This window comes from Festucalex cinctus, chromosome 1 (assembly GCF_051991245.1).
Source record: "Festucalex cinctus isolate MCC-2025b chromosome 1, RoL_Fcin_1.0, whole genome shotgun sequence".
NCBI lineage: Eukaryota > Metazoa > Chordata > Actinopteri > Syngnathiformes > Syngnathidae > Festucalex > Festucalex cinctus.
In genome coordinates, this window is record NC_135411.1 from 13,128,256 (window position 1) to 13,151,322 (window position 23,067).

A 23,067-nucleotide genomic window follows, 5' to 3' on the forward strand; every position below is an offset into this window, starting at 1 on the left:
ATAATTAGCTTCCCGAAAAGGTTATTATTGCACATGTACTCGTGTGAGCGCGTGTCTTCAAAAGTAGGTCCTGTGGCTTCAAGTGATCGGGGGAGGGCGCAAGCACTTTTCCCGTGGGACACCCACCACCTCATTAGGAACAATTTCAATTTCCTGCAAATTACAGGGGAGTGTCATTAGAAACTTCATTTGTAGATTGGGGACATAAAAGGTGAAGTGTGCTTGATAAAATGATGTGCAAATTAAACCTGCTAATTGTGACACAGTCATCAGAACTACACCATGTCTTGTCCTGTCTAATATCCACGCAAAATATGTGTATTTAGTTGTAAAAAGAGTATTTTGGTGTATCTATATAACTAACCTACAATACACCATCGATTGAGAGAATTGCACAACTGAGGTTTTTGAAATGTTCATGTTTTTAACAGCCGGCCACACACAACAGCCAACTCAACATTCTTATTCACTGACTCCCACGTCACTCACCAGGCCAAGCCTCACATTTTTTAAAGCCACATACACTCAAAGTCACACTTATTATAGTGTGGATCTTGAGAAAGGCAACACCAAGTGGACAGCAATAATAAATGCATATCACATGCTAATTTTTTTGGTTTAATAATGCAAAATCTGATATTATTTGATTACTCCATAATCAATGGGCTATTGATAGAATAATTTAAAAAATATATATTCAATAACGGCAGCCCTACTGTAGACATCATCTGGCTGCTATTCTTTATATCTGGTTTTCATCCTTCCACTCAGGACCAATGCCTGACTCGAATATCTGAATTTGCGTCTTTTTTTTTTTTTCTTCTGCTCATTATGCCGTGATGCATCTCAAAAGAAAAAAGAAAAGGGTCACTTGAGTCATGTAGTGTAAATCCAGCCTAATTGGTGCTTTAACCAAAGTGGACGTGAACCAAAAGGGCTACTCGAAGCAAGCTAGTTTGCGCTTGGGGAAACTTCTTCAATGACAAAACATTATTTCAGGCCATGTGGTGTTTATGGCTGAGACAGCATATGTTACTCTGCTCATTAACATATCTACAAGAGCTTCAGATATTAATAGGGGGGGAAGACTTGCATTTTTAAATCGATTGAATTGACTCATTTCTAGTGAAGCACTTAAAAAAAAGGTCAAAGATAAATACAGTAATGAATACTGAAAATAAATACAGTTGAAATCCATGTTAAAATCAATTGAGTAGCGTCATTTAGACAAAATTAATGCTTGTGGTATCTTGGTGTGAAGCAAATACTATATACATATTGTAGGACTGCTGCAATTGGCTGGTGACCAGTTCAGGGTGTACCCCGCCCGCCTACTGCCCATAGCTGAGATAGGCTCCAGCAACCCCCGCGACCCTTGTGAGGAGTAAGCGCTTCAGGAGATGGATGGATGGATGGATGGATGGATATTGGGTAAGATGTTTTCTTCTTACTGGGGGGGGGCATGACAGAAAATAATTGTGAAGCACTGTCCGAAACCAACATTGAGGAATGTCCGCTTCTATCTCTTTCTCCTCTCTGCGTGAACAGCCAGAGAGCGACGGAGCACCGTGCCATGCACTGCTGTCATGATCCCGGGATCGAGGTTGCGGCAGGTTAATACATTCTTTCCAAAAACGTTATTTGCGTCACGCAAACACGGTGTTGCTATCTGCGCTGGTGTTGGTGAATTAGACGCTGCATATCATTGAGTCTCATTTGCAGTGGCGTGGGCATATTTTGCGTCAAATGTATGCAAATTGCCTGATTTACCTACGCGCAAATAACACCGGTGCACCGTGACGCAATCTGGTTGGCCGCGCACTTAGTGACGGATTTCCCCACCTGCGCGTGTTTAGTGAATTAGGCGCTACCGGTTTGCTCGGTTTGTTAACGGTTAGCGCTGTGCAAAGGCGACGCAAACCTTTATGAATAGGCCCCAAAGCTTTTGTCTGTGTGGATCCAGAAGACAGAAATGTGTTCATGAATTGACTGCCACCCCCCCGGGATCTGTTTGACATCCCAGCAGGATGACAAGTGGCCACAGAGATGATCACCCTCGCGTGCTACGCAAACCTCACTACCACCTCACCGTCTAATACAAAACAGGGCCACAATATCAGTGCATAAACGCCACTTTGCGTCACGTTTATGGTCAAGTCAGTCATTTGAGAACGAGCCTGGAGGAAAGTCAAGCGGAGGTTCTCCCCCCAGAGGGGAAAAAAAACACATCAATAGCATAGAGAGAAGCCAGGACAAACTATAGCACAGAACGGATCAATACACAACAAACTCAGTAAAGATTGACTTGAGATTTGCCTGGATACGTCCTGCTTGAGATTTATGACGAGGATGCCACGAGCCAACTGGAGGACAGTCAGGAAGAGAAAGGTATAGTCAGTCATCCTTAGCTCAAACAATACAATTTTACATACACGATACATACTTTATGTATGTATGTATACGGGGCTCTAAATTAACATTTTCGATGACCAACCAATGTGGCTGGTGACTCTCTGAAGTTAGCCATTTTTTTCCCAGTGAAAATTTTCAGATTTTCTTTTTGAAGCCCCCAAACAAAAAGTAACGACAGTATGTCTATGGCAGCATGTTATGTCGTATTAAATACACCGATTCTGAAACATATACATCCATATACCGACATCCGTACGGTCTGTGAAAGGCCTGCTTTTTTTTTTTTTTTTTTTTTTTTTTTTAAGAGCTCAGAATTGTTCATTCGGTAGTCCTACCGATTCAACGTCTTATCATCATTGCTCTTTTTTTTTTTTTTTTTTTTTTTTTTGCTCTTTTTTTTCCAATGGCGAGAGTATTTCAAAACATCTTCTCCAACTCAACATACACTTTGTACACTTCCAATTAAGAGAGTATGGAGATTAGGGGTGTGCCAAAAAAATCGATTCATAAAAGAATCGAGATTCTCATTTATTAATCGAATCGAATCGATATTAATATCCAAAAATCGATTTTATTTAAATTAGAAATGAAGAAGAAGGAGAAAAGGCAGTTGTAGCCCACATGCTGTTTTTGTGGAAAAATGCACTTACAATACAAAACAAACAACAACAAAAAAAGACTTTAATGTCTCTCTCATTTTGTCTTGCAAAGCAGACTGGAGTAGATCATGACAATGTTGAGCATATCTGTAAATTGAAGAAGAAATCATTTGTCAATCAAATAATTTTGAATCGAAAATCCTTTGAACCGAGAATCGAAAATCGATTCTGAATCGAATCCTACACCCAAAAATCGTAATCGAATCGAATCGTGAGACAGTCAAAGATTCCCAGCCCTAATGGTGATATATCAGTTTATAATTCTACACATTTAAAGACACATTTAATGATTGATTTATATCGGAAAACTGCCCATCTCTAGGCTTGCATCATTTGCATACAAATGTTATATAATTGCGCACCGTTTCTCATATTTCGTCGGGTGAGCCCGGCCGACTCGATTTGCTGAGACTGCATGTCTTTCAACACTTTTCACGTGTTTAATACTCTACAATTGTTGGCGCTATTAATTATTACTATTATTATTAACTAGGGGCAGGAATCTTTGACTGTCTCATGATTTGATTCGATTCCGCTTTTTTGATCCGCGATTTGATTCAGAATCAATTTTCGATTCAGAATGGTTGTTGATTCAAAATGATTTGATTGACAATAATTTCTGCTTCAATTTATAGATGTGCAACGAATCATCATGATCAAACATCTACTCCAGTCTGATTCGCTAATGCTAATTAGCGAGCTACTCGCAGCACTTTTTATCACTTAAAAGAACGGATATTCATACAAAACGCTTCAGGAATGTATGCAGACTTGATTGTGACTTTTTTCTTCTACTCTAATGTGGCAACAATTTAACAGTGTATAAGAACATGTGTGGTTACACTGCCCCTAAGTGGCCAAATCGTGCACAACACTTAAAAATCGATTCTGAATTGTACTAACTGAGAATCGCGATTCTTATGAGAATCGATTTTACTACTTACCGGTATCTTTTCTTTATTGCTGTCATATGGTACTTGTGCAGTCGCGATGTTAATGGTTCTTGGTGGAACAGAATTGTCAACAAATCGCTCCTCATGGCAGCCATTTTTTGGAAAATGTCGACTGTTATTTTGATTAATGTCACTCTTGTCAAAGGTGTCAAACCCCGAATAAGTTCCAGCCAGGCGAGGGACGCGGACGCTTGCTAAAATATGTTCATTGTGAAGGTCCAGAAGGAAGACGCGTGGTGACACGCTTCCCGCTGGCCGCTACGCCTCCAAAATAAAAGTCACGACACATTTCAGCTGTCAAGTCACAATTATTGTGACGGGGTCCGACAACAACAGTGCCTCTCACTGTGCGCAAAAGACATTTTTCAGAGCTAGTTTTCCGGAAATGTGCGCACGACTGCACAACGTCTTTCTTGTAAGCCTACTTCGAGCCTTGAAACTTGCATTACCAGCCAAATAGATAGCAAATAGAAATAGTAATAAGGCTTGGTTTGAAATATCAATATCATATCGATACACCCTTTCATATCCCAATATCGATACATAAAACCATGTATCAATATATCGACCCCCCCTTGGTCAATTTATTTACACAGCCTGTACTGTGGTTGTAATTGATTTAAATGAGTATTTATTGTTTTTATAAGGCCATGTTAAATAAAACAGATTAATGTAACTACAATGGATTCCATTCCTAATTTAAATATTCATATTTTTACTAATGCATTAAATTAGAGCAAGAAGTTTCTACTCTTTGCAACATTGGTACTTTTGACTCTCTAAAATATGGACTGCATGAATTCCTCAACAGAATCGAACATCGGTGTGAATCGAATCGAATCGAATCAGGCCATTGTGAATCGAATCGAAGCGATTCTGGAAATCTGAATCGATACCCAGCCCTAAATAGTAATACATACAAATTAGATTGAATTACTATTAACTCATCCAATGCCATTGACGGCTAAAGACGTCAAAAATCCATTTGAACTGGGCTGGCAGTGAACCTCAAACATCATTAACGTTCTTTACGTTATCATCCATTTGCTCCCCCTCCGAAAAACGAACCCCGACAGGGAAGAGCGGAGAAAATACGAGATATTATACATTTAACATTCCGACGAGAAAATTAGCGAACACGAGCTGATATCGGGTTTCATTCGCCTCCCCTCAAAGGGCCAACTCTCGCCGTTTGTCATCCGGCTCCGGCATAATGTCTGCTGCAGCCATCTTCCATACAGTCAAGCTAATTGAATATTCTTATCTTCTCTGAGCCACCCACTTTTCTTTGGCTAAAGTCAAACACAGACCAGTTGGAAGAGCAGCACACATACACACACATGACCGTTTTGTACTTCACAGCCCTGGAAATAATCGCTGAGCTCGCCGAACCCCAAATCAGACGCCGCACACTTAACAACAGTCAGCCGTCACAAGCTTTCTTTCATGGCCATCTATTACATCTTACATGATAAAAGTTCAGAAAATTGTACGAATGGCCCCAAGCTACAGTTTCCCAGCACGACTTTTTTTTTTTTTTCTTTTTTTTTTTTTTGTTATGGAGAGCCGCATTTGCCTAATGCCCCTCGGGCTCTTTAGTGTAAATTGCTTCTATGTAAAAGAAGAGGCGCTGAAAATGGACTGTCGCTGAAAAAGCAGGCACAGATGGGTGTGTGAAAGGGTTAAATAGAAAATGCCGGTGACAAAGAGGGAAGTGCGCAGACCAGAGGCCTATTAAGGGGTTAAAAAGTCGGTGGGAGGCTGATAATAGGCTGGAGCAGCTGTATGGGAACTACAGCACGCAGAGAGACAAACACCAGAGAAAGCAGTGAGCCACACCAGAGGTGCAAGGGAGGCAAATCGAGGAAGGCGACATCATGCCAGCATCGTGTCAAAAGTCGAAAATATAGAAGAAATAAGATTAAACATGCAACATATTGAATGTTATTACTAGGAATGTAACGATATCCAAACATCACGATACGATATCACGATATGGAGCTATATTACGATACGATAATTATCGTATCGCGACCTTCATATCGTTATATCGTATCGTGAGGTTTGGATATCGTTACATCTAGGGCTGTGCAATTAATTACAATTTCAATTATTACACACCACAATTACAAAATCAGCATAATCGTTAAAAAACGAGTATTAATACTAATTTTTTTAGTTTTTTTTTATTTATTTATACATTTACAACTTTTTAAAATTTTAAAATAACTAATTTAATAACTTTTGTTTCATTCAAAAGAAACCTGCATAATTAGTGTTTCAAATAATTTTATTTGTCTTAACATTTTTTATTTGTTTTTTACGTTCAAACATTTTCTTGTTTTGTACCAAAAAATAAGATTGTCCTTCTGCACAGTGATACATAAATAAATAAATAAATATTATAAATATATATGATTATAAATTGTTTGGTCCAAAAAGGAACTTACATATTTTTTATATTTTTTATTTTTTTATTTTTTTGCATATTTATAGTATTTCTGTTTTTTTAGATGGTCTTAATATTTTTTAAATGCTTAAACATGATCTTGTTTTGTACCAAAAATAAATAATCGTTTGAATAATCCTGATTTCAATTATTGCCAAAATAATCGTGATTATTATTTTTTCCATAATCGAGCAGGCCTAGTTACATCCCTTTTAATTGTACATGTAAAATATAAACTATTAAAATATTATATATATTGTAAAATATTAACTTTTACTGCTGAAAATTGCTCAATGAGTCAAGTATCCCTTTAAAATGTATTTCTTCTTCTCTCGCTGGACAAAATTGGAAAGAACGATTCAGGATTCATAATCGTTTGTCAAAACGACACAAACGTGCACATGACGCAAATCACATGGACATAAACACTTAACAAAAAATATGCACAGTAGAATCTTGCGCACTCGCTTGCGTTATCCACGTTTGTTCAGCTAGGTAATTCCTTTTTTTTGTGTGTGTGTGTGCGTAATGAATTAAAAGAGTTTCATTCAGCTTGCGTTGTGTTGTGTTTGTGAAGCCTGCGTGTTGGAAAGGAGCCACTATGGTTGGCAAGAGACAAGCGCGCCCATTGACGCACACGGTTTTGCATATTTAAACACATATAGTTCGCAAGCCTCTGATCAGTGACTGGGGGATTGTGTTTATATCGTCTTCCCGTTGAATCATTCTCGTCAGTACAAACATAACAAATGCGTCTTGCCATCTCCTCACACGGCGCATCGCCGTGACTGCATTGTTCGCCGTGAATATTTAACAGTGGCCAGAGGAGGATGTGATTGAGTTTTACCGGGAAATATCTGAGTCGCGTTTCTCGAAATGAAGTCGTGCAGTCAAACTGTGACCTCGGGTTGTAAAGACCTGTTGATGAAAGATGTGACGTATACAACGCGCAGCAAACCCAGTCCGCACGGCTTCCCTCACAAAAACAAACACGCTTCCCACAATAGCGGCTTTTCCAAATCGCGCGGCTTCCTGGGCTGGCAGGCAAAACGCGCGTCGACAGTGAGAGCAAAATAAGATGAAACAACGCAAAACATTCACAAATAACCGGCAGACGATATCGAAATGATTCAATGAGCTCGCGCAGCGGCAAAAACCAGGAAGTAAACACGCGCGCACCTGCTCTTTTGACACCCGCGAACACAAAGCAATCAATGTACAGCTGAATCTCTCCAGGTGCCCGCGCCGCGCGGCGAGTGACAAATATCTGCTTACGGCTTGCATAACTCACACTCGCTGAGGCTTTTGTGTTGTGATCATGCCGTAATGAAGGAACAACCTCAGATCAATAAGCTCATAAAGCATATAAGCACTTTGATGATACATTATATGCCTGCCATCCCTTGACCAGCATCTCTCAGGAATTAGCATAGAAATGAATCACGGATATTTTATTAATTTAAAAAAAAATCATAAAATGAATTCATTAATTTAATTTTTAAGTACGTTTGTAGATAATTGCTGAAAACATGTGCCAAGACTGAGAGCTACGTCGGAGTCAGTTGTAGGGATGTAACGATATCCAAACGTCACGATACGATATTATCACGATATGAAGCTCACGATCCGATAATTATCACTATATTGTGGGGATGTTGGTGATATTTAAAAAAGGTCATATTGTAAAAAAAAATAAATAAAAAAATAAATAAATAAAAATAAATAAAAAAGATCATATAAAAAAAAAAGTACTACATTGTGTTTTTATACATAACATCAATGTTATAGCTATCATGTTATTATTAGGGATGTCACGATATGGGCAATATCGTGATATCGTGATATTAAAACTGCCACAATATCGTCGCCGTCATGTTCACAATATTTAAAAGGAACACATTTGTTAAAAAAAGTCAGGTTGATTTCCATTTGTGCAGTTCTAGTACCCTCTAGTGGCTAGTTTATTAGTGCAATGTAATTTTTTATTAGGGATGTTTCGGCCTTCTATGTTTAAAATCTATGCTAATTGTCAGATGAAGGGGAACCTAATTTGCTTGTGAAGCGATCAATGTGTGCTTGCATTCGCAAGTAAGTGCCTCAATATTGTTATTAGCGATTGTAGGTGGTTTATATGTATTGCTGTTATGTAGGAAAGCACAATATTGTGTTTTTTTTTCTTTAGTACGAGCTCTCTGTTTTACAATATTGTGATCTTTTTTAAATATCGCCAATGTTCCCACAATATCGTGATAATTATCATATCATGACCTTCATATTGTGATAATATTGTATTGTGATGTTTGGATATCGTTACATCCCTAGTTATTATTATTATTATTATCATTATTATGTTATATTGTAGATGCACGCACACATTGAGTTCCTCCACATATTGACTTGCTTCACAGGCATACCTTCATCTGACAATTAGTGTAGATTTTAAACATAGAAGTCCAAAACATCCCTAATGAAAATTAAATTGTACTAAAAAAAAACTAACCACCAGACGGTGCTAGAACTGCACAAATGGAAATCAACCTGACTTATTGAGCATAAGTGTTGCATTTAAATATCGTGAACATGACTACGACGATATTACACAATATCACGATATCATGCTTATCGATACATCGTCACATCCCCCTACTCAGTTGTAGAGATATAGCATTAAACTGTTTTCCACAATTTTGTGGGCGTGGCTAAAATGACAACCTATATAGATAAGAAGATCAGCGTCTTCATTCATATCAGAATCAAACAGTTCTATCATAATTACGGCACTACCGGTCACTTAAATTTTGCTATGATTTTGATTTTCCACATCATCTGCACAAATGTCATGTCATTGCATTTTAATTATTGTAACTGCAGATCTGAATGGCTGGATTGAATCGGTACATATTTGCATTTCGTGCAAAATTGGCTCTAATTTACCGATTGATCAATGATGTCATTGATTGGTTCCGGAAAATAAGACACTTATAGCAAACACAATCTCATTCAACCCAAGGTGTCTTAGCATATACAGTCGGACTTATTTTCAAAATCTTTATCCAATGTTTTATATGTCAAATATATTTTTAACTTCATTTTATATACTTTGCAGTTGTTTAATCATTCGAATGTGCCAACTCTGTGGTGCGTCAAATTTAGAAGACATTTATTTTGACCAGTGTTCTGATACCGTTTTTTGGCCCCCCAATACTGATTCCTATACCCAGCTTTGCAGTATCGGCCGATGCCGATACCATGCCGATACCTAAGGGTTTCTTTTCTGAACATGTAAAAGCTGTCCTGCCATTGGTTCAGAGCATTCAAGGGCCAATAGGATTTCTTAGATCGGCACGCAGTGAACATGTCACACATCAGTGAATGTCGTGCACAAGCAAGACACAAGATGCTGCATCCAAAATCCTGTATTAGCGTTGGAATTAATGGTATCGGCATGTTACTTGTGAGTAGTCACCGATACCGATACCACTGTCTTAATGTAGTATCGGGGCCTCTGCCGATACCATTATCGGTATCAGAACAACACTAATTTTGACCTTTAAAAGGGAAGCTGCCTTGCCACAGAGTTAAAAAAAAACCAAAACAAAACAAAAAAAAAACATGTAAATAACAGTGGCTGAGGTACAAATTTCCTCGCAAAACAATAACATGCGCGGCCCGTGCGGCGTGACTCAGTCTGTGAGTAAGCAAGCGAGGCTGCTGGCGACTGAGGAAACCCCGAACACGCTTTCTTTCCCCTCTTTGTATTCAACTGGACTGCAAGTAATTCAATCCGCCTCTCCTTGTGCCGGATCACTCAAACGAAACGCAAAGCGAATGAACTCTATCAAGTGGAGCGCCATTAGAACACTGGCCGTCGTATCGTTCCTTTTTTTTTTTTTTTTTTTTTTTACGTGTGCGTGGGTGAACACGTGTGCGAGCATGTGCGAGAAATGACTCGTAAAACCCAAAACACAATCTCGAGCGCAAACGCTTGACCAATCTCTCTCTACCTCCCGGGAGAGAGACCGCTGCTGCTACACAACACCCGGCCGCTCTCTCCATAGCAACACACATGGTAACACATATTTGAGAGCGGCGGGCCCCGGCGTAGCACTTAAAACACACACAAATATAAATAAATAACTGACAGCCGTCAATTATTAAAAGAGCTTCACGTTCATACTTACTGTGTGTGTGTGTGTGTGCGCGCGTGTTTGTGGTGCCAGCTGCTGCCGAAAACTGGGAGCCGCACAGCTCGCTCTTTTCATCCAATCGTTATCAGTTATCTGCAGCGGGCCTCGTCGTCACATGCAGAGGATGTGAACTCGGATCTGCCCCTCGCCTGACATTTAATTGTTCGCCGCCGTGTGTTTACTTTCAAGGTGTTGGCTGTCCTCGCAGGCACGGACGCAAAAGTCGGTGGAAACGCGGGCGGGCAGAAAAAACAACAAAAAGGGAGGCCCTGTAACAACACAGAGTGGCGCGATAGATAAAGTTCTAATGGACGCGAGGTTTGCCAAGGTGTTAAGTCTTCCAGGCGACAATGCTATGTGTCCGCGTCAGTCGTCACTTGCTCAAGCCAAGACAAACGCGTGATCGGCTAACCTGAGTGTTCTATGATGGATGGGAACTGTAATGTGCTGAAGGGTTGGATCCCAAAGCGCAGACACAAATAAGGTTTGAACTATTTATTCACATCGAGAGGCGTAGAACAAACTTGCTTAGATGAGAAACAAAGAGAGTTGCACAGAGGGACAGTAAGCAATAATCCGGCGAAACACACACAATTCTCAGACTGCACCGACAGACAGAGAATCGATCTGATTGGTTGTAGCAAGTAAAAGACGAAAGAGCGACATCACAAAGGTCCGGACATCACCTAAAGCAGGCATGTCAAACTCAGTTTGGCTCTGGGGCCGGATCCAGACTTTCTGTTCTCAGGTGGGCCGGATCAGTAAAAATGTCAACTCCAACTATTTAGTTTTGTTTTTCATTGCTATGCTTTATCATTCAGCCTACATTTGTAGCCTACCCTACATATTATAATCACGGATGACAAGGGATCTTTTCTAAGCACAGCACATTTATTCACAAACAATGGAGAAAAAAATGATTTTCATGTTTGGCATTGAATGTGTTAACAACTGGTTTATTTTAACAGTTGAGTGAATGCAGTTTTACACCTGAACCAACTCACCACACTAAACAAACTCAAGTGGGAGCTATGAAAAAAAATGTTTTGGCTTAATTGTCACACTGCTTTGAAATAATAATAAATAAAAATATATAATAATAAATAAAAATACAAAATAAAAGTTTTAGCAGTGCATGGGCAATAAGATTAGACCACATCAGCTCAAACTACTAGGCTGGGCCTACTGAAGCTGAGAATATACTGCACAATATTAATTGTCTTTAATATGAAACCAGATTAATCTTATTTTTAATGATCTGTATTCATGAGTGCAAACAAATATCGTGTCATCACACTTTTTTCTCTCTCTCACTGCACTCCTGCAGTCTACTTGCTGCTGCTGGCTCCGTATTGTAATATGTAATATGTAATATTAAACTCTTTGAACACTGCAACTTGCTGATTACAAACCAAGCACACTGGTTTTGCATTCACTTCTGTGAATAAATAATTCTCAGTCCATTTTTCCTGGAAAACCCTGCACTCCGTGTCCACTTTTCTTTTTTTTGACAGTGCCATTTTGGGAAGGGTGTGTTGACCGATAACTTTAGTAGTAGTGGTGAATGGTGAAGCAAGCTTACCGGTTTATTTCTAGTTTGACACATCACGTTGCGAATGTTTATTTCCTGGTACTAACTCGTGTCAGTGCTGCATGCTGGACGTGAGCTCTTTTACTGCCCTCTAGCGGCCGGAGCGAGTATTTGGTTTGTATTTATTTAAAAAAATCATAACTTTTGATAGAAATGAGCTATTGACTCGCTTTTTTTTTTTTTTTATATACTCAGAAATTTATGACGGGCCGGATAAAATCATCCAACGGGCCGGGTCCGGCCCGCGGGCCGTATGTTTGACATGCCTGACCTAAAGGATTAAAGATCGACATCACATAGCCTAAAACTAGTTGAAGCTAGATGATGGTTATATGACGGTTACATGAGTTCAAAACAGACACTTGACCTCACCGTCATCAACCCAACTTAACAGGTCATGAACTCAAACTTAACCCTCGCGTGACTCCAGACATGACAGGAACAGAGCTGACGTTCTGTATGTACAGCTAATCACAAATGACAAATCTCACATTGGCTTCTACAAAAATAAAATTACGGATACAAAGAGAGATACAGCCACCAATCCATAGCCGTAAAAAAATGTAGGAAGACCGGTGCTAGAGTTGTATGACGGGTAAGTTGTCACGTTACAATTTTCTTCTCCACCAGAGGGCGCAATGAAAAAGTGGAATACCAGTTTTATTCATATAAATGGTCAGAGGTTGTGTACTGTCGAAGAAGAGAATAGCACTTTGTGAGCGGAGATGAGTGCCAGTTATGTTTTGCACAATCCAAACTTCATATATTTTGAAACAGGCATCGCACATAGACAAATTCTAGCAACAATTCATGTGGACTTGTTCGAGGAGACATCTTGTCATCCCTCAGTCACTGCTGTGTTTTAAGCTAACTTTAAACTAGAGCAATATGAGCCAACATGGTCGTTTGGGGCAACTCGTCCCAGTCACTTGGGGGTTTGTTGTCACATATGCACAGAATGGAGCAATGAAAAATGCACCCCTGGCAACTCTGTTTTTACTTATGATCAGAATTTTACTACCAATGAAGAGCCTGAAGAATGAGGAAATTAGTTTGCCAGTTTCATTGTTTAAAAATTGATTTTCCAGTTGTTGGAGCATGCCCACATGTTGGTTTAAATTTCATGATGAAACATCCATCCATACATTGCTTTATTTTTGGAAATTCAATTTAGACCAGGGTTCCCCAATTGCGGTCCTTGAGGGACGGAGTCCTGCAGGTTTTCCATTTTTCCGCCTCCCACCACACCTGATTCATCTAATGAGCTCATCAGTGTGCCTGATAACAATTCTTATCTTTAGTATCACGTGTTGGCCGGCGGAAAAATGGAAAACCTGCAGGACTCCGGCCCTCGAGGACCAGAAGTAGGGAACCCTGATTTAGACTCAAATTTCCAGTAAAAGGGAAGTAAATCAGGCATTTGATGCGAAGAGCTATGACCTATATGCCAGCAGTTCCCAAGGACTTTCAGTCTATTTCATAATATTTTATGTTAAGGTTCCTCAATTACTATGGTAAATTTTCATGATCAATGATAAACAATCTCTGCCTGCAAAAACAAACAAAAAACAGGAGAACAAGGATCATTTTGTCCTTGTTTATTAGTTGCAAAATCCAGTGTGACATCTTACCCATATAGTGTGACAACGTATCCATTGGCGGGGCAATGTGTCACATGTTCACTCCCCCTATTTGAAGGTGTATGACACTGCACTGACACAAAGTATGAAAATGACATGAATACAAAAATATACCCATGACTTCGGTCTTTCATCTGGTATACATTTTGTTTATATATGATGTATTGATTCCAAGCAATATATAAAAGTATAAAAAAGTGAGCGCTCTTGTCTCCCCTACAATCTTGTACCTCCAAAATCATCACTTTTCAGAAGACCCCAAAAACGGCATGTTTGTTCAACCATTAACATTGCGTTATTAAAGGGAGCAAGCTATTTTCAACACTTTTGATTAAAAAAAAATAACACCCACATGTGGTGATTGACCAAAAATATAAATAAATAAAAAATAAATAAAAATAAAATTTACGAAATTGTGACTTATGAGGATTTGGGCCGACAGCAGCGAAATGTACAGTAGCCTACAAATGAAAGTAAAAAAAAAAAAAAAATGTAAAAATTTAAAAAAAGGAAAATCATACATCAATCCATGTTTTCAATTATTAACCTATGTTCAAATGTGAATAACTCTTGGAGGTGAGTTGTTTCAAACAGATCAAATTTGAATATGTGAACATGACTTAAATGTGCTTAAGTTTAAAATTAGAAGCCCGGATCTTATAGCCACAAACCATATCAACTAGCCACACATATTGTGCCTGAAGGTTATATTTGGTATATATAGAATATTATATAGACTTCAATGGAGTAAATCAATACTTTTATACTCTACCATTCTACAAGTTAAAAAAGGATATTGAGGAACCTTAATCTGGACAAAGGTGGCGGAAGAACACACCAGATCAGTCTGCTATCTGCTGCTAATTGCCAGTGGAACAGTCACCTACATGGCTAAAACTTATACTGTTATGTTGTAACAATTTATATTTATAAGTTCTGAACACTTTTAATTGTGTTACTTCATTTAATTAAACATACGTTGGTGTAAAAAAAAAAAAAAAAAAGTTGATTTTTCATGTTGCTGTCCCTTTAACATGCTGGTTTTGTGTTTGTCCTAAACTAGCATGAAATTTGTGCATCATTTTAATAACATCACAAGTTGTAGTTTTGTCCAAAATCAACAAAAAATGGCTAGTTACTAGCTGAGTACTTACATGGCAATCATGGTATGTTGTTTATGGTTTTAAAAAACAACAACAACAAACAACGACACAATAGTTAATATGGCGCCTCAAAAAGTAATTTCCTGATAAGAATGCATTCCTCTTGCAGCAGGTTGGTTATGCATGTGAGGGCCAAGTCGCCCATTGTGTGGCTGTGCGTGGCCAATTTTATTTTTTTTAAGATTGTCCAATTCAGCCCCGGCAGGCCTTGGATCTTTGTTATTGGTTGTGAGTACGTTTATGTTTGTGTAAGCAGGAATACATGAAGAGAAAAAAAAAATAAAAATCCGTTGATTTTGATTAACTTTAGTGGACTGCTAGACAATCACCCAAAGAACAATCCATTACATTTTGGAGACTTTCCAGAAGGTTTTGTTTGTTTCCAGGATTACACAAATACTAATTCACTTACTTTGTTGGAGACACTCATTACACTTTGGTGCGGATCCAGTTCAAGGTGCTGATTCAGAAAAAAATTTAATGCACCTAGTGTTGCTTAATCTCTCAAGGTTTTTTTCCCTCGCTTTTTGTCTTAATGAGACAATATGGTCATATGCACCATGGAGGTATCTATAAGGACTTTTTCTGTTTCGGTACAACTTATTACATTACAACTTATTGTATAACACCACATTTGGTTTAGATATAGCACATTACATACACAATGTGCTTCACACGACAAAAACCACAACACCTAACAGCAATTACAAACAGAAGAGCCGAAGACGTCCGCAATGCAAAGAGAAAAAAAATAGCTGATTTTAACCATTAAAAGAACGTACATTGACCATATTTTAAGCAAAGAAAAAAAAAAAACTAAGACTGTATTGTGAAATTGATTTTAAAAATGCTTAAAAGACCTTAACCTGTTTTTTTAACCCGAACTTAAATAATTTATACTTGGGGCTGACTTCACCTCTTTTGGGAACTTTACTCCATTTGCATGCAGCATAACAGCTAAAAGCCGCTTCACCATGTTTGCTTTGAAACCTAGTCTCCACTATTTCACCCAAGTCTGCAGATCTACTGGTTTTATATTCAAATAAAATGTACTTAATTCAGGACCAAAACCATTCAGTGATTTATAGACCAGAATTTTAAAATCTATTCTGGAAGCCAGTGTAACACTTTTAGGCCTCAAGTAATATGTTCGAATCTCTTAGTTGAACACATTAAGTGAACTGCTGTCATTCGGGTAAAGTGGAAAGATATAGCTGCATGTCCTCTGCATAGCCATGATAGTCAACGTTGGCATTCTGAAGTATTTGACCCAAGGGTAACATATATAAAGTGAACAAAAAGGGGTCCAAGGATTGACCCTTGAGGGACCCCACGTTATGGCAATTAATTACATCACAAGGTGGTGACTGACCATGTCTGTACAAAACGTGTGAAAATCTGCACACCTTGAAAGGAAGAAGGAAGGCCACCTTGATAGTAGTGTTTTATTTCTGATTATTTGGTTGTGTCCCCCTTGCACTATGTTTCTAATTCTAGTCCATTTACATGTGGGAAGGTATACAAAAAACAAAACAAAACAAAACAAAACGGTTGTCTGTTGTCTGACCTCTTCGCCAGGAAAATAAACTGTACAATTAACTTTGGCTTCAATTATTATTTTTTTCTCCAGGTATTCTCCATATGTTCAACCTACTAGTTGCACAAATGAAATACTTCTTTGTCTGACTGCAAAAGCTCACACACTGATCGCGGCCACACTAAATCCCGCAGACAATGTCAATGAGACAGTTGGACGAGTGACCCAGTTGTGTTGACCTCGCCAGTGTCGTACAGGTGACTGGAAGCATGTTACAGGATTGCCAGTTGACAGCAGCATTCCCGTAATAGCTTTCAATCCTTTTGTCAAGCAGACATTCTGCAATGACACGTACAACCTTGACTTCTCCTGATCGGAGCCTCGTCACTCTTCTGATGTGTCACAACCGGGCAAAAAATAAATGTGACAGTAGACCAGCTGATCAGCCAATGAATGTTTCTCTACAACATTTGCAATCTCCGTATTTGCTATTCCTTTATTGTCATCTCAGTTACACGAATAACTGACATGAAGCTCAGTTAATGTAAGCAGCTAACAACCAAGAGCTAAGAAGAAGCTAACAATTAAGCTTAAACTGTTTATGCAGCTTTACGTATCTGTGAGTTTTATCAAATCCAAATGTAATCATCTTCGGAGCACCTTCCATGACGCGTTCTTCATGAGGTGGCCTTACTGGTAAATTGTCAGGTTTACATAAAATAAATAAATAAATAAATACATTGGAAAAAAAATGTAACCTTTTTTAAAAAACCATGTTGAAAATGCAGATTTTCAAAGGTAAACAGGCTTGTCATGTAGTTACAGTACAGTCGAGTCTCATGAATACCAAGTCAACATTGTTGTTATATATATATATATATATATATATATATATAAAATTTATTTTTTTAAGTCCCAAGGCCAAAAATTGGCGATTTAAGGCTGACTTTAAGGCTGACTTGACCCGAGTCATGAGTTGAGTCCTCCACCTCTGGTAAGCAAAATAGTAATCAATACTCAGTAATCAGCAATTACTGGATTAGTAGACATGTATGTAATAAAATCAGAACATGACTATGACAAGAATAGTTTGTGATTTGATTTTGACATCCTGTCTACAAAATATCAAGGATGGGCATAATTGATTAATTGGGTATTAAGAATTGAGTAAATTTAGATTATTGATTAATTGCATCTTGAAAGAAATTGTACTACTTGGATACTACCAGTAGACAAAGTATACTTGATAAACTTGTAAGTTGAATCACTCATATCTCAACTCAACTTTATTTATGAAATCAGCCTCAACTTTGAATTCAGCTGACAATTCATCTTCTGCGGCATCAGACAAAGTTTGCTTATTTTATTGTTGCACTTTGTGGTATTTTCTTACTGAAATGAGGTCATATTACCACAGTGGGAAATTTGATTTCATAATTTTGTGTCAATCAAAAGATTATTTGCTATTTGATGTGGCCTGTGAAAAGTGCTTTATTGATAACTTACCATGGATGTGATGTCTCAAATGCTTTTGGTCACATGAAGACAATTTAAATATTTTTGTTTGTTTGCTCGTTTGTTCATTTGTTTGTTTGTTTGTTTGTTTGTTTGTTTGTTTGTTTGTTTTGTCCCACCACCCCCACCCCGAGTAATACACAAGTGACACTAAACTATTGTATTTACAACAAGTCAATATGTGCATTTTGGGGCGGGGTGTCATTGTGACTCTTTTTGAAAGGACCATTTTTCATCTTCAAGTTAAATATTTCATAGCTCATTTTTATATTCATGTCATCCCATTTAAAAGAGCATATAAAGTGGAAATGTGTGGCAATATTTGTGACTTATGCAGGCAGACTTTTTTTTTTTGTGTGTTTTGTTTTTGTTTTTTTTGACGCATCGAAGAAGCAGCATGTCCGGCGTCGTATGAAACAGACAAGCGATCAAACCACTACATTAGTATTTACGATGCCTTATTAAATTAGTTTACATTGCATACAAGGCACTATATAACGTTTAATTCCCGACGCGGAAGGAGCACAGTCGCTTGCTCCGCGGGGCTATCGCGGCTGCGTCCCTCGCTCGAGTTCAACGTGGTTTAGTCAAGTGTGTGAATGTAGTAATTTAAATTAAAAGTAGACATCGATTCATTAAGAAAACGATCCTGGAGAATATCTCTGTTTGTTTGGATGACAATTTGCGGGTAACCAGACCGATGACAACATAGCTTCTGTTCCATAAGGTAGGATGACTTCTGTTTACTTTACTACTGAATTGTATTTCGACCTTTTTTGGTTGCTTTGTTCATCCATCCATCCATTAGGAGATTTGCTTATCCTCACAGTATTTATATAAATCATTTGTGAATTACGTCTGAGGCTAGGAAATGCGGGTTGTTTTTAAAAAGGTGCGCAAGACTCAGTGCTAGCTAGCAGCTCGGCTAAAAATGCGCCCCCTGGTTACGAGGCATACTGACTAATAATTGCTTATTTTCATACACTTCTATTTTGACTATTGTGCTGCTTGGAAATGAAACTAGAGACCTCAACGAAGCTATTTGTGGAGAAATCTCAAAATTGACACAAAATGTCCAACTGTCTAATATCGTCCATTATCTCGAGATTGATCCTGCCGGCATGCGGACCTTTTTGCCGGAGCGGGTCACATTTATTCTTTATCCTCTGTGAAGAATAATATTAGTGCTGTACTGATAACCTAAGAGTAGCCGAGATGTTCTCAATGAACAGTATATCCATGGCGTTTCCATTCATTTCTATGGTAAAGGATGTTTTGAGCTACAAGCATGTTCACTGAACAAATTAAACTCGGATTAACAAAAATAGTAAATAACTAAAATACTTGCATGTTATTTTTTTGTGTGTGTGTTTTTGAACTTTCATAGTTAACAATTCTCAAACCCAAAAACACAAGTGTGGTGACTGATGACCATTTTCTCCCTGAAAGCAAGACTTGCGTCCATTGTTGCAAAATAATCCTTTATAGATATGAGCAAATCCAGCGGTATTGGTAGACCAGAGTGTCCCTGCAGGGGATATCACCATAGCAGTAAGTGGCAGGCATTAGAGTACTTACACAGCCTATCACAATGGACGCAGTAATGCATCTTTCAAAGCACAATGTTATTGAGGCAGGACACAATATCGCGCTACCCCCCACCGGTTCACTGGGATCGCTATTAAGTTTCAGGGTGTGCTGCGGGATACTGTAATCGTATACACTTTATCAGGCTTGTTCTGTCGCAAGTGTTTTGCTTATGGGATTTCAAACAGGGGCTGGGGGAGGAGGTGGTGTGTATGGGCTGCCTCATTAAGAGCAGGTCGCTAAGATGTAACCGCGATCCCCCAAATATCTTGGAGTAGATAAGCGGGTCATATCGGAGTACTTGGCTGATCGCAGCCGGTGGAAAGGGTTCGATACTGAGCCAGAGCTTGTATAATTGGAGTTTTCCATAGCGCAGTAGTTTAGCAATCACTGTGCTAAGACGAGTTTGGCGTTTGGATTACTGCTGAAAAAGTAAAAAGTGCACTCAAATATGCCGTTAGACAAAAAAAAAAAAAGTGGATTCGAAACACAGAAGCACTTTATTCTTGTATTAAATGCGCTAGCCATATCAATTGTAGCTTAGCAATTAGCATAGCTTCTATTTTCGTCAGAAAAATACTTTGTCAAAAACGTAGGCGACGATTGCTGACTTCGGAGCGACTCCACGACGTTTTTCACCAAAGCAATGGCCAGCTAAAGCTAGTTGCTAGCTAGCTAGCGCTGTATTAGTAGCACCGAGTTTTGCTACAGGACGTGAACGATGCAGCCCAGCAGAGCGTTTTGGCACGTCTCAGCCGTTGATTCTCAGTTTTGTTAGTAAAAGTGTTTTCATGACAAAATGCTAATTTTGCCTCTCTAACTTTAATTCCAAACCACTTATTTTGAGCCTTGATTTCAGATTATCATTACATTGGAAGGAATTGACATCACACGGCCCAGGTTTTATCCTGCCACTTGCCCAAAGTCATCTGGGAGAGACTTCAGCTCACCCTCGACCCCAATGAGGATCAAAAATGGTTGAATGGAACCTGCTTCTCGTGACTTAACTCTAAAATGAGAACTGCTCACAGTGCGGAGCCCCATCAAGGCCACACAATTATATGTTGGATTAATGGTGAACTGGAAAGCTTCACTGGTTTCCCCCTCCAGTATAATTTTGCCAGTCAAGCCCTGCCTAGCATTCATGCACGGCTCACTGAGAATTTAGGAATGCTCTTTCGCGCAAAATCCTGCTAACACAGAGATTCCTAACCACTATATCATACTCTGTATTGTGTAACACCAAGTGTTATCCTACAGAAATATTTTCCTTTTTAGTTTAAAATAGCTTATTTCAACTTCCAGAATCCTTTGTCATACCCTGGCCAGTGGTAGAATCCAGGATGTTTTTCTTGCTTTGGTCTTTGTTGTGTCGTACCAACTAGCTAGCGCTAAGCTAACCTGTCATCTCTAGGCTGGTGTGCACATACCAAACTTGTTCTGTATGCTAATGCGTCGGCACGTGGGGTTATGCTGCATTCGAGGATGGTCGGAAGTCGGAAAAATCCGAGTTGAAACGTCCCAGTTCCGACCTCAAAGTATTCGAGTTGAAAATAAAAAAACAAAATGGTAGAGAGTGATAAATTGTTTTTTATTTTGGTCCTCAAAACTCAATTTGACCTCCAGGAAACTTACCTTTTTGCAATTTTGCTTCATTTATTGATTTAATCTTATTTCATAAGCATTTCAAGGTGTCAAAATTAGTGGGTTAATTATGAGTTAATTTAGAGTTCCTTTAATGCCACTATTTCTTTTTTAACGCACGATTAATGACCGCCCCTTACTTAGAAAGCATGTACTGGGGGAATTCCAGTCGCAACGCAGCAGACATATCCACAATACACATTAAAATTTGGTAGGAATGAATTTAATAATAATGCATATATTTGTGTACAATTTTAAAAATGTGCAGAATTTCACAAGTGACTTCATGTTAAAGATTAGATGGCTCTTAATATGAAAAGAAAAATGCTCTGTCTTACAATTGCAATTATGCCATCTAGTGGCAGAAAAATGACCAACACAAATCAATCACTCTTTTTTTTTTACAGTACATCTTTTTAATTTTAACAATTTTATTATGAAATTACTGTAGAAATTACTAAAAGATACAGTCATATTTCTATTAGTTTATCATTTTTTTCCAACTTTTATGCTAACAAGAGTATGAAAACTTAAGGAAAAAAATGTAATTGTACATCTAGAACAGATATAAAATTCGCACTTAATCGTGACTTAACTATTGAAGTCTTGCGATTAATTCCGATTAAAAATTTTAATCGCCTCACACCCCTAGATGAATGTAAGTCAGGATACTACTGAATAGGGACGTCACAATATGGGCAATAACGTGATATTGTGATATTAAAACTGCCACAATATCGTCATCGTCATGTTCACAATATTTAAAAGGAACACATCTGTTAAAAAAGTCAGGTTGATTTCCATTTGTGCAGTTCTAGCACCCTCTCGTGGCTAGTTTATTAGTGTAATTTATTTTTTATTAAGGATGTTTTGGCCTTCTATGTTTAAAATCTATGCTAATTGTCAGATGAAGAGGAACCTAATTTGCTTGTGAAGCGATCAATGTGTGCTGGCATTAGCAAGTAAGTGCCTCAATATTGTTATTAGAGATTGTAGGTGGTTTATATGCATTGCTGTTATGTACAAAAGTACAATGTTGTGCTTTTTTTTTAAAGTATGAGCTCTCTTTTTTTCAATATTGTGATCTTTTTTAAATATCGCCAATGCCCCGACAATATCGTGATAATTATCGTATCGTGACTTTCATATCGTGATAATATCGTATCGTGATGTTTGGATATCGTTACATCCCTACTACTGCATGTGCCTTGGCCCAATAGAGGTTGGGAAAAGCTGCATTCGCAAACACCAGACACCAATGTCCACCTGATAGCCTCCTTGGATGAGGTAATATTAGGACTCAACCAGTCAAACTCGGACAGAATGATGACAGCCAACGACGAAGGCTACTTTCACTTTCGTCATTTCGGGGTTCTGCTGATTCTCCAAAACGGGGCCGAGTTCATTCGAGTCGTTGAAGGTGGTTCGAGGTCCCACCTTTTGTTACTGGTGCCAGCTGCAGCCTCTTAAAAAGGGCGCATTTATTTGGACGCCGCCTTCTGTTCTTGTCTCAAATCTCTTGTCATGTCAAAAGTTGACCTCACCGGCACCTTGAGCAAACGCTGAGGGACGGCAGTTTTAAGGCTCTTGCGAGAAGGGAAATGAAGCCTTATCATTTTAATATGCATCCCGTCAGGCATGTTGAGAACGTTCTCATGCGGGAAAATTTACAAATGGACGTGCAAGCGCAATTAATGTAGAGAGTATAGCAAGTGTGGAAGTTGGGAGAT

At 38.5% G+C, this 23,067-nt stretch overlaps 2 protein-coding genes across 4 annotated transcripts in view; one reads left to right on the plus strand and one right to left on the minus strand.

Moving 5' to 3' along the window:
• Positions 1–23,067, minus strand: part of kcnn1a (potassium intermediate/small conductance calcium-activated channel, subfamily N, member 1a) — a 118,152-nt gene that overhangs the window by 68,374 nt on the left and 26,711 nt on the right. Inside the window, exon 1 of one of the 3 annotated variants that reach the window (XM_077517706.1) lies at positions 7,653–7,688. The exons of the other annotated variants lie outside the window; for them this stretch is intronic. The gene's annotated coding sequence lies outside the window, so the exon portion shown is untranslated. Of the gene's footprint in view, positions 1–7,652; positions 7,689–23,067 lie in introns of those variants that run through there. 3 annotated transcript variants of the gene reach the window in all.
• The window catches only part of LOC144016528 (uncharacterized), a 106,207-nt gene continuing 101,801 nt past the window's right edge, over positions 18,662–23,067 (plus strand). Inside the window, exon 1 of the mRNA XM_077517774.1 lies at positions 18,662–18,833. The gene's annotated coding sequence lies outside the window, so the exon portion shown is untranslated. The remainder of the gene's footprint in view (positions 18,834–23,067) is intronic.